This window comes from Pygocentrus nattereri, chromosome 17 (assembly GCF_015220715.1).
Source record: "Pygocentrus nattereri isolate fPygNat1 chromosome 17, fPygNat1.pri, whole genome shotgun sequence".
In the NCBI taxonomy this organism is placed as follows: Eukaryota; Metazoa; Chordata; class Actinopteri; order Characiformes; family Serrasalmidae; genus Pygocentrus; species Pygocentrus nattereri.
The window spans coordinates 3,928,361-3,942,093 of NC_051227.1; the positions used below are offsets into that span (position 1 = coordinate 3,928,361).

Sequence of the window (13,733 nt, forward strand, 5' to 3'; positions counted from 1 at the left end):
CTATCTATCTATCTATCTATCTATCTATCTATCTATCTATCTATCTATCTATCTATCTATCTATCTATCTATCTAATGTAACATCAATTGTTACCTTATTGGAGATCAGTGTTGTATCAGATTGAGCCGTCTGAGATCTGTCTGTGTGCCTATCTATCTATCTATCTATCTATCTATCTATCTATCTATCTATCTATCTATCTATCTATCTATCTGTCTGTCTGTCTGTCTGTCTGTCTGTCTGTCTGTCTGTCTATCTATCTATCTATCTATCTATCTATCTATCTATCTATCTATCTATCTAATGTAACATCAGTTGTTACCTTATTGGAGATCAATGTTGTACCAGATTGAGCCGCTAGAGGCAGAGTTGTCCCTCCTCATGGCTCCAGATGCTTTCCAGCGTTGGTGGTACAGTGGTTAGCATAGCTGCCTTCCAAGAAGTTGACCCGGGTTCGATTCCCGGCCAACGCAGCACTTTTCCACACCCACAATTCCTTGCTGAAGAAATCTGTCTATCTATCTAATGTAACTTCAGTTGTTACTTTATTGGAGATCAGTGTTGTATCAGATTGAGCCGTCTGATATCTGTCTATCTATCTATCTATCTATCTATCTATCTATCTATCTATCTATCTATCTATCTATCTATCTATCTATCTATCTATCTATCTATCTATCTAATGTAACATCAATTGTTACCTTATTGGAGATCAGTGTTGTACCAGATTGACCCGTTAGAGACAGAGTTTCCCCTCCTCGTTGCTCCACATGTTTTCCGGTGTTGGTGGTATAGTGGTTAGCATAGCTGCTAACCAAGCAGCTGTTCCAAGCAGTTCATCAGTGTTCGATTCCCGGCCAACGTAGCACTTTTGCACACCCACAATTCTATCTATCTATCTATCTATCTATCTATCTATCTATCTATCTGTCTGTCTGTCTGTCTGTCTGTCTGTCTGTCTGTCTGTCTGTCTGTCTGTCTGTCTGTCTGTCTATCTATCTATCTATCTAATGTAACATCAATTGTTACCTTATTGGAGATCAGTGTTGTATCAGATTGAGCCGTCTGAGATCTGTCTGTGTGCCTATCTATCTATCTATCTATCTATCTATCTATCTATCTATCTATCTATCTATCTATCTATCTATCTATCTATCTAATGTAACATCAGTTGTTACCTTATTGGAGATCAATGTTGTACCAGATTGAGCCGCTAGAGGCAGAGTTTTCCCTCCTCGTTGCTCCAGATGTTTTCCAGCATTGGTGGTATAGTGTTTAACATAGCTGCCTTCCAAGCAGTTGACCCGGGTTCGATTCCCGGCCAACGCAGCACTTTTGCACACCCACAATTCCCTGATGAAGAAATCAGTCTGTCTGTATCTACCTATCTATCTATCTATCTATCTATCTATCTATCTATCTATCTATCTATCTATCTATCTATCTATCTATCTATCTATCTATCTATCTAATTTAACATCAGTTGTTACCTTATTGGAGATCAGTGTTGTACCAGATTGAGCCGCTAGAGGCAGAGTTGTCCCTCCTCATGGCTCCAGATGCTTTCCAGCGTTGGTGGTATAGTGGTTAGCATAGCTGCCTTCCAAGCAGTTGACCCGGGTTTGATTCCCGGCCAACGCAGCACTTTTCCACACCCACAATTCCTTGCTGAAGAAATCTGTCTATCTATCTAATGTAACTTCAGTTGTTACTTTATTGGAGATCAGTGTTGTATCAGATTGAGCCGTCTGATATCTGTCTATCTATCTATCTATCTATCTATCTATCTATCTATCTATCTATCTATCTATCTATCTATCTATCTATCTAATGTAACATCAATTGTTACCTTATTGGAGATCAGTGTTGTACCAGATTGACCCGTTAGAGGCAGAGTTTCCCCTCCTCGTTGCTCCACATGTTTTCCGGTGTTGGTGGTATAGTGGTTAGCATAGCTGCTAACCAAGCAGCTGTTCCAAGCAGTTCATCAGTGTTCGATTCCCGGCCAACGTAGCACTTTTGCACACCCACAATTCTATCTATCTATCTATCTATCTATCTGTCTGTCTGTCTGTCTGTCTGTCTGTCTGTCTGTCTGTCTATCTATCTATCTATCTATCTATCTATCTATCTATCTATCTATCTATCTATCTATCTATCTATCTATCTAATGTAACATCAATTGTTACCTTATTGGAGATCAGTGTTGTATCAGATTGAGCCGTCTGAGATCTGTCTGTGTGCCTATCTATCTATCTATCTATCTATCTATCTATCTATCTATCTATCTATCTATCTATCTATCTATCTATCTATCTATCTATCTATCTATCTATCTATCTAATGTAACATCAGTTGTTACCTTATTGGAGATCAATGTTGTACCAGATTGAGCCGCTAGAGGCAGAGTTTTCCCTCCTCGTTGCTCCAGATGTTTTCCAGCATTGGTGGTATAGTGTTTAACATAGCTGCCTTCCAAGCAGTTGACCCGGGTTCGATTCCCGGCCAACGCAGCACTTTTGCACACCCACAATTCCCTGATGAAGAAATCAGTCTGTCTGTATCTATCTATCTATCTATCTATCTATCTATCTATCTATCTATCTATCTATCTATCTATCTATCTATCTAATTTAACATCAGTTGTTACCTTATTGGAGATCAGTGTTGTACCAGATTGAGCCGCTAGAGGCAGAGTTGTCCCTCCTCATGGCTCCAGATGCTTTCCAGCGTTGGTGGTATAGTGGTGAGCATAGCTGCCTTCCAAGCAGTTGACCCGGGTTCGATTCCCGGCCAACGCAGCACTTTTCCACACCCACAATTCCTTGCTGAAGAAATCTGTCTATCTATCTAATGTAACTTCAGTTGTTACTTTATTGGAGATCAGTGTTGTATCAGATTGAGCCGTCTGATATCTGTCTATCTATCTATCTATCTATCTATCTATCTATCTATCTATCTATCTATCTATCTATCTATCTATCTAATGTAACATCAATTGTTACCTTATTGGAGATCAGTGTTGTACCAGATTGACCCGTTAGAGGCAGAGTTTCCCCTCCTCGTTGCTCCACATGTTTTCCGGTGTTGGTGGTATAGTGGTTAGCATAGCTGCTAACCAAGCAGCTGTTCCAAGCAGTTCATCAGTGTTCGATTCCCGGCCAACGTAGCACTTTTGCACACCCACAATTCTATCTATCTATCTATCTATCTATCTATCTATCTATCTATCTGTCTGTCTGTCTGTCTGTCTGTCTGTCTGTCTGTCTGTCTATCTATCTATCTATCTATCTATCTATCTATCTATCTATCTATCTATCTATCTAATGTAACATCAATTGTTACCTTATTGGAGATCAGTGTTGTATCAGATTGAGCCGTCTGAGATCTGTCTGTGTGCCTATCTATCTATCTATCTATCTATCTATCTATCTATCTATCTATCTATCTATCTATCTATCTATCTATCTATCTATCTATCTATCTATCTATCTAATGTAACATCAGTTGTTACCTTATTGGAGATCAATGTTGTACCAGATTGAGCCGCTAGAGGCAGAGTTTTCCCTCCTCGTTGCTCCAGATGTTTTCCAGCATTGGTGGTATAGTGTTTAACATAGCTGCCTTCCAAGCAGTTGACCCGGGTTCGATTCCCGGCCAACGCAGCACTTTTGCACACCCACAATTCCCTGATGAAGAAATCAGTCTGTCTGTATCTACCTATCTATCTATCTATCTATCTATCTATCTATCTATCTATCTATCTATCTATCTATCTATCTATCTATCTATCTATCTATCTATCTATCTAATTTAACATCAGTTGTTACCTTATTGGAGATCAGTGTTGTACCAGATTGAGCCGCTAGAGGCAGAGTTGTCCCTCCTCATGGCTCCAGATGCTTTCCAGCGTTGGTGGTATAGTGGTTAGCATAGCTGCCTTCCAAGCAGTTGACCCGGGTTCGATTCCCGGCCAACGCAGCACTTTTCCACACCCACAATTCCTTGCTGAAGAAATCTGTCTATCTATCTAATGTAACTTCAGTTGTTACTTTATTGGAGATCAGTGTTGTATCAGATTGAGCCGTCTGATATCTGTCTATCTATCTATCTATCTATCTATCTATCTATCTATCTATCTATCTATCTATCTATCTATCTATCTATCTATCTAATGTAACATCAATTGTTACCTTATTGGAGATCAGTGTTGTACCAGATTGACCCGTTAGAGGCAGAGTTTCCCCTCCTCGTTGCTCCACATGTTTTCCGGTGTTGGTGGTATAGTGGTTAGCATAGCTGCTAACCAAGCAGCTGTTCCAAGCAGTTCATCAGTGTTCGATTCCCGGCCAACGTAGCACTTTTGCACACCCACAATTCTATCTATCTATCTATCTATCTATCTATCTATCTATCTATCTATCTATCTATCTATCTGTCTGTCTGTCTGTCTGTCTGTCTGTCTGTCTGTCTGTCTATCTATCTATCTATCTATCTATCTATCTATCTATCTATCTATCTAATGTAACATCAATTGTTACCTTATTGGAGATCAGTGTTGTATCAGATTGAGCCGTCTGAGATCTGTCTGTGTGCCTATCTATCTATCTATCTATCTATCTATCTATCTATCTATCTATCTATCTATCTATCTATCTATCTATCTATCTATCTATCTATCTATCTATCTAATGTAACATCAGTTGTTACCTTATTGGAGATCAATGTTGTACCAGATTGAGCCGCTAGAGGCAGAGTTTTCCCTCCTCGTTGCTCCAGATGTTTTCCAGCATTGGTGGTATAGTGTTTAACATAGCTGCCTTCCAAGCAGTTGACCCGGGTTCGATTCCCGGCCAACGCAGCACTTTTGCACACCCACAATTCCCTGATGAAGAAATCAGTCTGTCTGTATCTACCTATCTATCTATCTATCTATCTATCTATCTATCTATCTATCTATCTATCTATCTATCTATCTATCTATCTATCTATCTATCTATCTATCTAATTTAACATCAGTTGTTACCTTATTGGAGATCAGTGTTGTACCAGATTGAGCCGCTAGAGGCAGAGTTGTCCCTCCTCATGGCTCCAGACGCTTTCCAGCGTTGGTGGTATAGTGGTTAGCATAGCTGCCTTCCAAGCAGTTGACCCGGGTTCGATTCCCGGCCAACGCAGCACTTTTCCACACCCACAATTCCTTGCTGAAGAAATCTGTCTATCTATCTAATGTAACTTCAGTTGTTACTTTATTGGAGATCAGTGTTGTATCAGATTGAGCCGTCTGATATCTGTCTATCTATCTATCTATCTATCTATCTATCTATCTATCTATCTATCTATCTATCTATCTATCTATCTATCTATCTATCTATCTATCTATCTAATGTAACATCAATTGTTACCTTATTGGAGATCAGTGTTGTACCAGATTGACCCGTTAGAGGCAGAGTTTCCCCTCCTCGTTGCTCCACATGTTTTCCGGTGTTGGTGGTATAGTGGTTAGCATAGCTGCTAACCAAGCAGCTGTTCCAAGCAGTTCATCAGTGTTCGATTCCCGGCCAACGTAGCACTTTTGCACACCCACAATTCTATCTATCTATCTATCTATCTATCTATCTATCTATCTATCTATCTGTCTGTCTGTCTGTCTGTCTGTCTGTCTGTCTGTCTGTCTGTCTATCTATCTATCTATCTATCTATCTATCTATCTATCTATCTATCTATCTATCTATCTATCTAATGTAACATCAATTGTTACCTTATTGGAGATCAGTGTTGTATCAGATTGAGCCGTCTGAGATCTGTCTGTGTGTCTATCTATCTATCTATCTATCTATCTATCTATCTATCTATCTGTCTGTCTGTCTGTCTGTCTGTCTGTCTGTCTGTCTGTCTATCTATCTATCTATCTATCTATCTATCTATCTATCTATCTATCTATCTATCTAATGTAACATCAATTGTTACCTTATTGGAGATCAGTGTTGTATCAGATTGAGCCGTCTGAGATCTGTCTGTGTGCCTATCTATCTATCTATCTATCTATCTATCTATCTATCTATCTATCTATCTATCTATCTATCTATCTATCTATCTATCTATCTATCTATCTATCTATCTATCTATCTATCTAATGTAACATCAGTTGTTACCTTATTGGAGATCAATGTTGTACCAGATTGAGCCGCTAGAGGCAGAGTTTTCCCTCCTCGTTGCTCCAGATGTTTTCCAGCATTGGTGGTATAGTGTTTAACATAGCTGCCTTCCAAGCAGTTGACCCGGGTTCGATTCCCGGCCAACGCAGCACTTTTGCACACCCACAATTCCCTGATGAAGAAATCAGTCTGTCTGTATCTACCTATCTATCTATCTATCTATCTATCTATCTATCTATCTATCTATCTATCTATCTATCTATCTATCTAATTTAACATCAGTTGTTACCTTATTGGAGATCAGTGTTGTACCAGATTGAGCCGCTAGAGGCAGAGTTGTCCCTCCTCATGGCTCCACATGCTTTCCAGCGTTGGTGGTATAGTGGTTAGCATAGCTGCCTTCCAAGCAGTTGACCCGGGTTCGATTCCCGGCCAACGCAGCACTTTTCCACACCCACAATTCCTTGCTGAAGAAATCTGTCTATCTATCTAATGTAACTTCAGTTGTTACTTTATTGGAGATCAGTGTTGTATCAGATTGAGCCGTCTGATATCTGTCTATCTATCTATCTATCTATCTATCTATCTATCTATCTATCTATCTATCTATCTATCTATCTATCTATCTATCTATCTAATGTAACATCAATTGTTACCTTATTGGAGATCGGTGTTGTACCAGATTGACCCGTTAGAGGCAGAGTTTCCCCTCCTCGTTGCTCCACATGTTTTCCGGTGTTGGTGGTATAGTGGTTAGCATAGCTGCTAACCAAACAGCTGTTCCAAGCAGTTCATCAGTGTTCGATTCCCGGCCAACGTAGCACTTTTGCACACCCACAATTCTATCTATCTATCTATCTATCTATCTATCTATCTATCTATCTATCTATCTATCTATCTATCTATCTATCTATCTATCTAATGTAACATCAATTGTTACCTTATTGGAGATCAGTGTTGTATCAGATTGAGCCGTCTGAGATCTGTCTGTGTGCCTATCTATCTATCTATCTATCTATCTATCTATCTATCTATCTATCTATCTATCTATCTATCTATCTATCTATCTATCTATCTATCTAATGTAACATCAGTTGTTACCTTATTGGAGATCAATGTTGTACCAGATTGAGCCGCTAGAGGCAGAGTTTTCCCACCTCGTTGCTCCAGATGTTTTCCAGCATTGGTGGTATAGTGTTTAACATAGCTGCCTTCCAAGCAGTTGACCCGGGTTCGATTCCCGGCCAACACAGCACTTTTGCACACCCACAATTCCCTGATGAAGAAATCAGTCTGTCTGTATCTACCTATCTATCTATCTATCTATCTATCTATCTATCTATCTATCTATCTATCTATCTATCTATCTATCTATCTATCTATCTATCTATCTATCTATCTATCTAATTTAACATCAGTTGTTACCTTATTGGAGATCAGTGTTGTACCAGATTGAGCCGCTAGAGGCAGAGTTGTCCCTCCTCATGGCTCCAGATGCTTTCCAGCGTTGGTGGTATAGTGGTTAGCATAGCTGCCTTCCAAGCAGTTGACCCGGGTTCGATTCCCGGCCAACGCAGCACTTTTCCACACCCACAATTCCTTGCTGAAGAAATCTGTCTATCTATCTAATGTAACTTCAGTTGTTACTTTATTGGAGATCAGTGTTGTATCAGATTGAGCCGTCTGATATCTGTCTATCTATCTATCTATCTATCTATCTATCTATCTATCTATCTATCTATCTATCTATCTATCTATCTATCTATCTATCTATCTATCTATCTATCTAATGTAACATCAATTGTTACCTTATTGGAGATCAGTGTTGTACCAGATTGACCCATTAGAGGCAGAGTTTCCCCTCCTCGTTGCTCCACATGTTTTCCGGTGTTGGTGGTATAGTGGTTAGCATAGCTGCTAACCAAACAGCTGTTCCAAGCAGTTCATCAGTGTTCGATTCCCGGCCAACGTAGCACTTTTGCACACCCACAATTCTATCTATCTATCTATCTATCTATCTATCTATCTATCTATCTATCTATCTATCTATCTATCTATCTATCTATCTATCTATCTATCTATCTATCTATCTATCTATCTAATGTAACATCAATTGTTACCTTATTGGAGATCAGTGTTGTATCAGATTGAGCCGTCTGAGATCTGTCTGTGTGTCTATCTATCTATCTATCTATCTATCTATCTATCTATCTATCTATCTATCTATCTATCTATCTATCTATCTATCTATCTATCTATCTAATGTAACATCAGTTGTTACCTTATTGGAGATCAATGTTGTACCAGATTGAGCCGCTAGAGGCAGAGTTTTCCCTCCTCGTTACTCCAGATGTTTTCCAGCATTGGTGGTATAGTGTTTAACATAGCTGCCTTCCAAGCAGTTGACCCGGGTTCGATTCCTGGCCAACGCAGCACTTTTGCACACCCACAATTCCCTGATGAAGAAATCAGTCTGTCTCTATCTATCTATCTATCTATCTATCTATCTATCTATCTATCTATCTATCTATCTATCTATCTATCTATCTATCTATCTGTCTGTCTGTCTGTCTGTCTGTCTGTCTATCTATCTATCTATCTATCTATCTATCTATCTATCTATCTATCTATCTAATGTAACATCAATTGTTACCTTATTGGAGATCAGTGTTGTATCAGATTGAGCCGTCTGAGATCTGTCTGTGTGCCTATCTATCTATCTATCTATCTATCTATCTATCTATCTATCTATCTATCTATCTATCTATCTATCTATCTATCTATCTATCTATCTATCTAATGTAACATCAGTTGTTACCTTATTGGAGATCAATGTTGTACCAGATTGAGCCGCTAGAGGCAGAGTTTTCCCTCCTCGTTGCTCCAGATGTTTTCCAGCATTGGTGGTATAGTGTTTAACATAGCTGCCTTCCAAGCAGTTGACCCGGGTTCGATTCCCGGCCAACGCAGCACTTTTGCACACCCACAATTCCCTGATGAAGAAATCAGTCTGTCTGTATCTATCTATCTATCTATCTATCTATCTATCTATCTATCTATCTATCTATCTATCTATCTATCTATCTATCTATCTATCTATCTATCTATCTATCTATCTAATGTAACATCAATTGTTACCTTATTGGAGATCAGTGTTGTATCAGATTGAGCCGTCTGAGATCTGTCTGTGTGCCTATCTATCTATCTATCTATCTATCTATCTATCTATCTATCTATCTATCTATCTATCTATCTATCTATCTATCTATCTATCTATCTATCTAATGTAACATCAGTTGTTACCTTATTGGAGATCAATGTTGTACCAGATTGAGCCGCTAGAGGCAGAGTTTTCCCTCCTCGTTGCTCCAGATGTTTTCCAGCATTGGTGGTATAGTGTTTAACATAGCTGCCTTCCAAGCAGTTGACCCGGGTTCGATTCCCGGCCAACGCAGCACTTTTCCACACCCACAATTCCTTGCTGAAGAAATCTGTCTATCTATCTAATGTAACTTCAGTTGTTACTTTATTGGAGATCAGTGTTGTATCAGATTGAGCCGTCTGATATCTGTCTATCTATCTATCTATCTATCTATCTATCTATCTATCTATCTATCTATCTATCTATCTATCTATCTATCTATCTATCTATCTAATGTAACATCAATTGTTACCTTATTGGAGATCAGTGTTGTACCAGATTGACCCGTTAGAGGCAGAGTTTCCCCTCCTCGTTGCTCCACATGTTTTCCGGTGTTGGTGGTATAGTGGTTAGCATAGCTGCTAACCAAACAGCTGTTCCAAGCAGTTCATCAGTGTTCGATTCCCGGCCAACGTAGCACTTTTGCACACCCACAATTCTATCTATCTATCTATCTATCTATCTATCTATCTATCTATCTATCTATCTATCTATCTATCTATCTATCTATCTAATGTAACATCAATTGTTACCTTATTGGAGATCAGTGTTGTATCAGATTGAGCCGTCTGAGATCTGTCTGTGTGTCTATCTATCTATCTATCTATCTATCTATCTATCTATCTATCTATCTATCTATCTATCTATCTATCTATCTATCTATCTATCTATCTAATGTAACATCAGTTGTTACCTTATTGGAGATCAATGTTGTACCAGATTGAGCCGCTAGAGGCAGAGTTTTCCCTCCTCGTTACTCCAGATGTTTTCCAGCATTGGTGGTATAGTGTTTAACATAGCTGCCTTCCAAGCAGTTGACCCGGGTTCGATTCCTGGCCAACGCAGCACTTTTGCACACCCACAATTCCCTGATGAAGAAATCAGTCTGTCTCTATCTATCTATCTATCTATCTATCTATCTATCTATCTATCTATCTATCTATCTATCTATCTATCTATCTATCTGTCTGTCTGTCTGTCTGTCTGTCTGTCTGTCTGTCTGTCTGTCTGTCTATCTATCTATCTATCTATCTATCTATCTATCTATCTATCTATCTATCTATCTATCTATCTATCTATCTATCTATCTAATGTAACATCAATTGTTACCTTATTGGAGATCAGTGTTGTATCAGATTGAGCCGTCTGAGATCTGTCTGTGTGCCTATCTATCTATCTATCTATCTATCTATCTATCTATCTATCTATCTATCTATCTATCTATCTATCTATCTATCTATCTATCTATCTATCTATCTATCTATCTATCTAATGTAACATCAGTTGTTACCTTATTGGAGATCAATGTTGTACCAGATTGAGCCGCTAGAGGCAGAGTTTTCCCTCCTCGTTGCTCCAGATGTTTTCCAGCATTGGTGGTATAGTGTTTAACATAGCTGCCTTCCAAGCAGTTGACCCGGGTTCGATTCCCGGCCAACGCAGCACTTTTGCACACCCACAATTCCCTGATGAAGAAATCAGTCTGTCTGTATCTATCTATCTATCTATCTATCTATCTATCTATCTATCTATCTATCTATCTATCTATCTATCTATCTATCTATCTATCTATCTATCTATCTATCTATCTGTCTGTCTATCTGTCTGTCTGTCTGTCTGTCTGTCTGTCTGTCTGTCTGTCTGTCTATCTATCTATCTATCTATCTATCTATCTAATGTAACATCAATTGTTACCTTATTGGAGATCAGTGTTGTATCAGATTGAGCCGTCTGAGATCTGTCTGTGTGACTATCTATCTATCTATCTATCTATCTATCTATCTATCTATCTATCTATCTATCTATCTATCTATCTATCTATCTATCTATCTGTCTGTCTGTCTGTCTGTCTGTCTGTCTGTCTGTCTGTCTGTCTATCTATCTATCTATCTATCTATCTATCTATCTATCTATCTATCTAATGTAACATCAATTGTTACCTTATTGGAGATCAGTGTTGTACCAGATTGACCCGTTAGAGGCAGAGTTTCCCCTCCTCGTTGCTCCACATGTTTTCCGGTGTTGGTGGTATAGTGGTTAGCATAGCTGCTAACCAAACAGCTGTTCCAAGCAGTTCATCAGTGTTCGATTCCCGGCCAACGTAGCACTTTTGCACACCCACAATTCTATCTATCTATCTATCTATCTTTCTATCTATCTATCTATCTATCTATCTATCTATCTATCTATCTATCTATCTATCTATCTATCTATCTATCTATCTATCTATCTAATGTAACATCAATTGTTACCTTATTGGAGATCAGTGTTGTATCAGATTGAGCCGTCTGAGATCTGTCTGTGTGCCTATCTATCTATCTATCTATCTATCTATCTATCTATCTATCTATCTATCTATCTATCTATCTATCTATCTATCTATCTATCTATCTATCTATCTATCTAATGTAACATCAGTTGTTACCTTATTGGAGATCAATGTTGTACCAGATTGAGCCGCTAGAGGCAGAGTTTTCCCTCCTCGTTGCTCCAGATGTTTTCCAGCATTGGTGGTATAGTGTTTAACATAGCTGCCTTCCAAGCAGTTGACCCGGGTTCGATTCCCGGCCAACGCAGCACTTTTGCACACCCACAATTCCCTGATGAAGAAATCAGTCTGTCTGTATCTACCTATCTATCTATCTATCTATCTATCTATCTATCTATCTATCTATCTATCTATCTATCTAATTTAACATCAGTTGTTACCTTATTGGAGATCAGTGTTGTACCAGATTGAGCCGCTAGAGGCAGAGTTGTCCCTCCTCATGGCTCCAGATGCTTTCCAGCGTTGGTGGTATAGTGGTTAGCATAGCTGCCTTCCAAGCAGTTGACCCGGGTTCGATTCCCGGCCAACGCAGCACTTTTCCACACCCACAATTCCTTGCTGAAGAAATCTGTCTATCTATCTAATGTAACTTCAGTTGTTACTTTATTGGAGATCAGTGTTGTATCAGATTGAGCCGTCTGATATCTGTCTATCTATCTATCTATCTATCTATCTATCTATCTATCTATCTATCTATCTATCTATCTATCTATCTATCTATCTATCTATCTATCTATCTAATGTAACATCAATTGTTACCTTATTGGAGATCAGTGTTGTACCAGATTGACCCGTTAGAGGCAGAGTTTCCCCTCCTCGTTGCTCCACATGTTTTCCGGTGTTGGTGGTATAGTGGTTAGCATAGCTGCTAACCAAACAGCTGTTCCAAGCAGTTCATCAGTGTTCGATTCCCGGCCAACGTAGCACTTTTGCACACCCACAATTCTATCTATCTATCTATCTATCTATCTATCTATCTATCTATCTATCTATCTATCTATCTATCTATCTATCTATCTATCTATCTATCTAATGTAACATCAATTGTTACCTTATTGGAGATCAGTGTTGTATCAGATTGAGCCGTCTGAGATCTGTCTGTGTGTCTATCTATCTATCTATCTATCTATCTATCTATCTATCTATCTATCTATCTATCTATCTATCTATCTATCTATCTATCTATCTATCTATCTATCTATCTATCTATCTATCTATCTAATGTAACATCAGTTGTTACCTTATTGGAGATCAATGTTGTACCAGATTGAGCCGCTAGAGGCAGAGTTTTCCCTCCTCGTTACTCCAGATGTTTTCCAGCATTGGTGGTATAGTGTTTAACATAGCTGCCTTCCAAGCAGTTGACCCGGGTTCGATTCCTGGCCAACGCAGCACTTTTGCACACCCACAATTCCCTGATGAAGAAATCAGTCTGTCTCTATCTATCTATCTATCTATCTATCTATCTATCTATCTATCTATCTATCTATCTATCTATCTATCTATCTATCTATCTATCTATCTGTCTGTCTGTCTGTCTGTCTGTCTGTCTGTCTGTCTATCTATCTATCTATCTATCTATCTATCTATCTATCTATCTATCTATCTATCTAATGTAACATCAATTGTTACCTTATTGGAGATCAGTGTTGTATCAGATTGAGCCGTCTGAGATCTGTCTGTGTGCCTATCTATCTATCTATCTATCTATCTATCTATCTATCTATCTATCTATCTATCTATCTATCTATCTATCTATCTATCTATCTATCTATCTATCTATCTATCTATCTATCTAATGTAACATCAGTTGTTACCTTATTG

At 38.6% G+C, this 13,733-nt stretch overlaps 6 non-coding genes across 6 annotated transcripts; all 6 read left to right on the forward strand.

The window, feature by feature from the left end:
• The first annotated feature begins 2,730 nt into the window (after positions 1-2,730).
• On the forward strand, positions 2,731-2,802 carry trnag-ucc. Its single transcript has one exon. It is a non-coding gene; the product is annotated as a tRNA-Gly (tRNA).
• Positions 2,803-3,910: 1,108 nt separating this feature from the next.
• trnag-ucc lies at positions 3,911-3,982 on the forward strand. The gene has a single exon. It is a non-coding gene; the product is annotated as a tRNA-Gly (tRNA).
• A 1,124-nt stretch (positions 3,983-5,106) lies between these two features.
• Positions 5,107-5,178, forward strand: trnag-ucc. Its single transcript has one exon. It is a non-coding gene; the product is annotated as a tRNA-Gly (tRNA).
• A 1,349-nt stretch (positions 5,179-6,527) lies between these two features.
• trnag-ucc lies at positions 6,528-6,599 on the forward strand. Its single transcript has one exon. It is a non-coding gene; the product is annotated as a tRNA-Gly (tRNA).
• A 1,064-nt stretch (positions 6,600-7,663) lies between these two features.
• Positions 7,664-7,735, forward strand: trnag-ucc. The gene has a single exon. It is a non-coding gene; the product is annotated as a tRNA-Gly (tRNA).
• Positions 7,736-12,368: 4,633 nt separating this feature from the next.
• On the forward strand, positions 12,369-12,440 carry trnag-ucc. Its single transcript has one exon. It is a non-coding gene; the product is annotated as a tRNA-Gly (tRNA).
• The last annotated feature ends 1,293 nt before the right edge of the window (positions 12,441-13,733 follow it).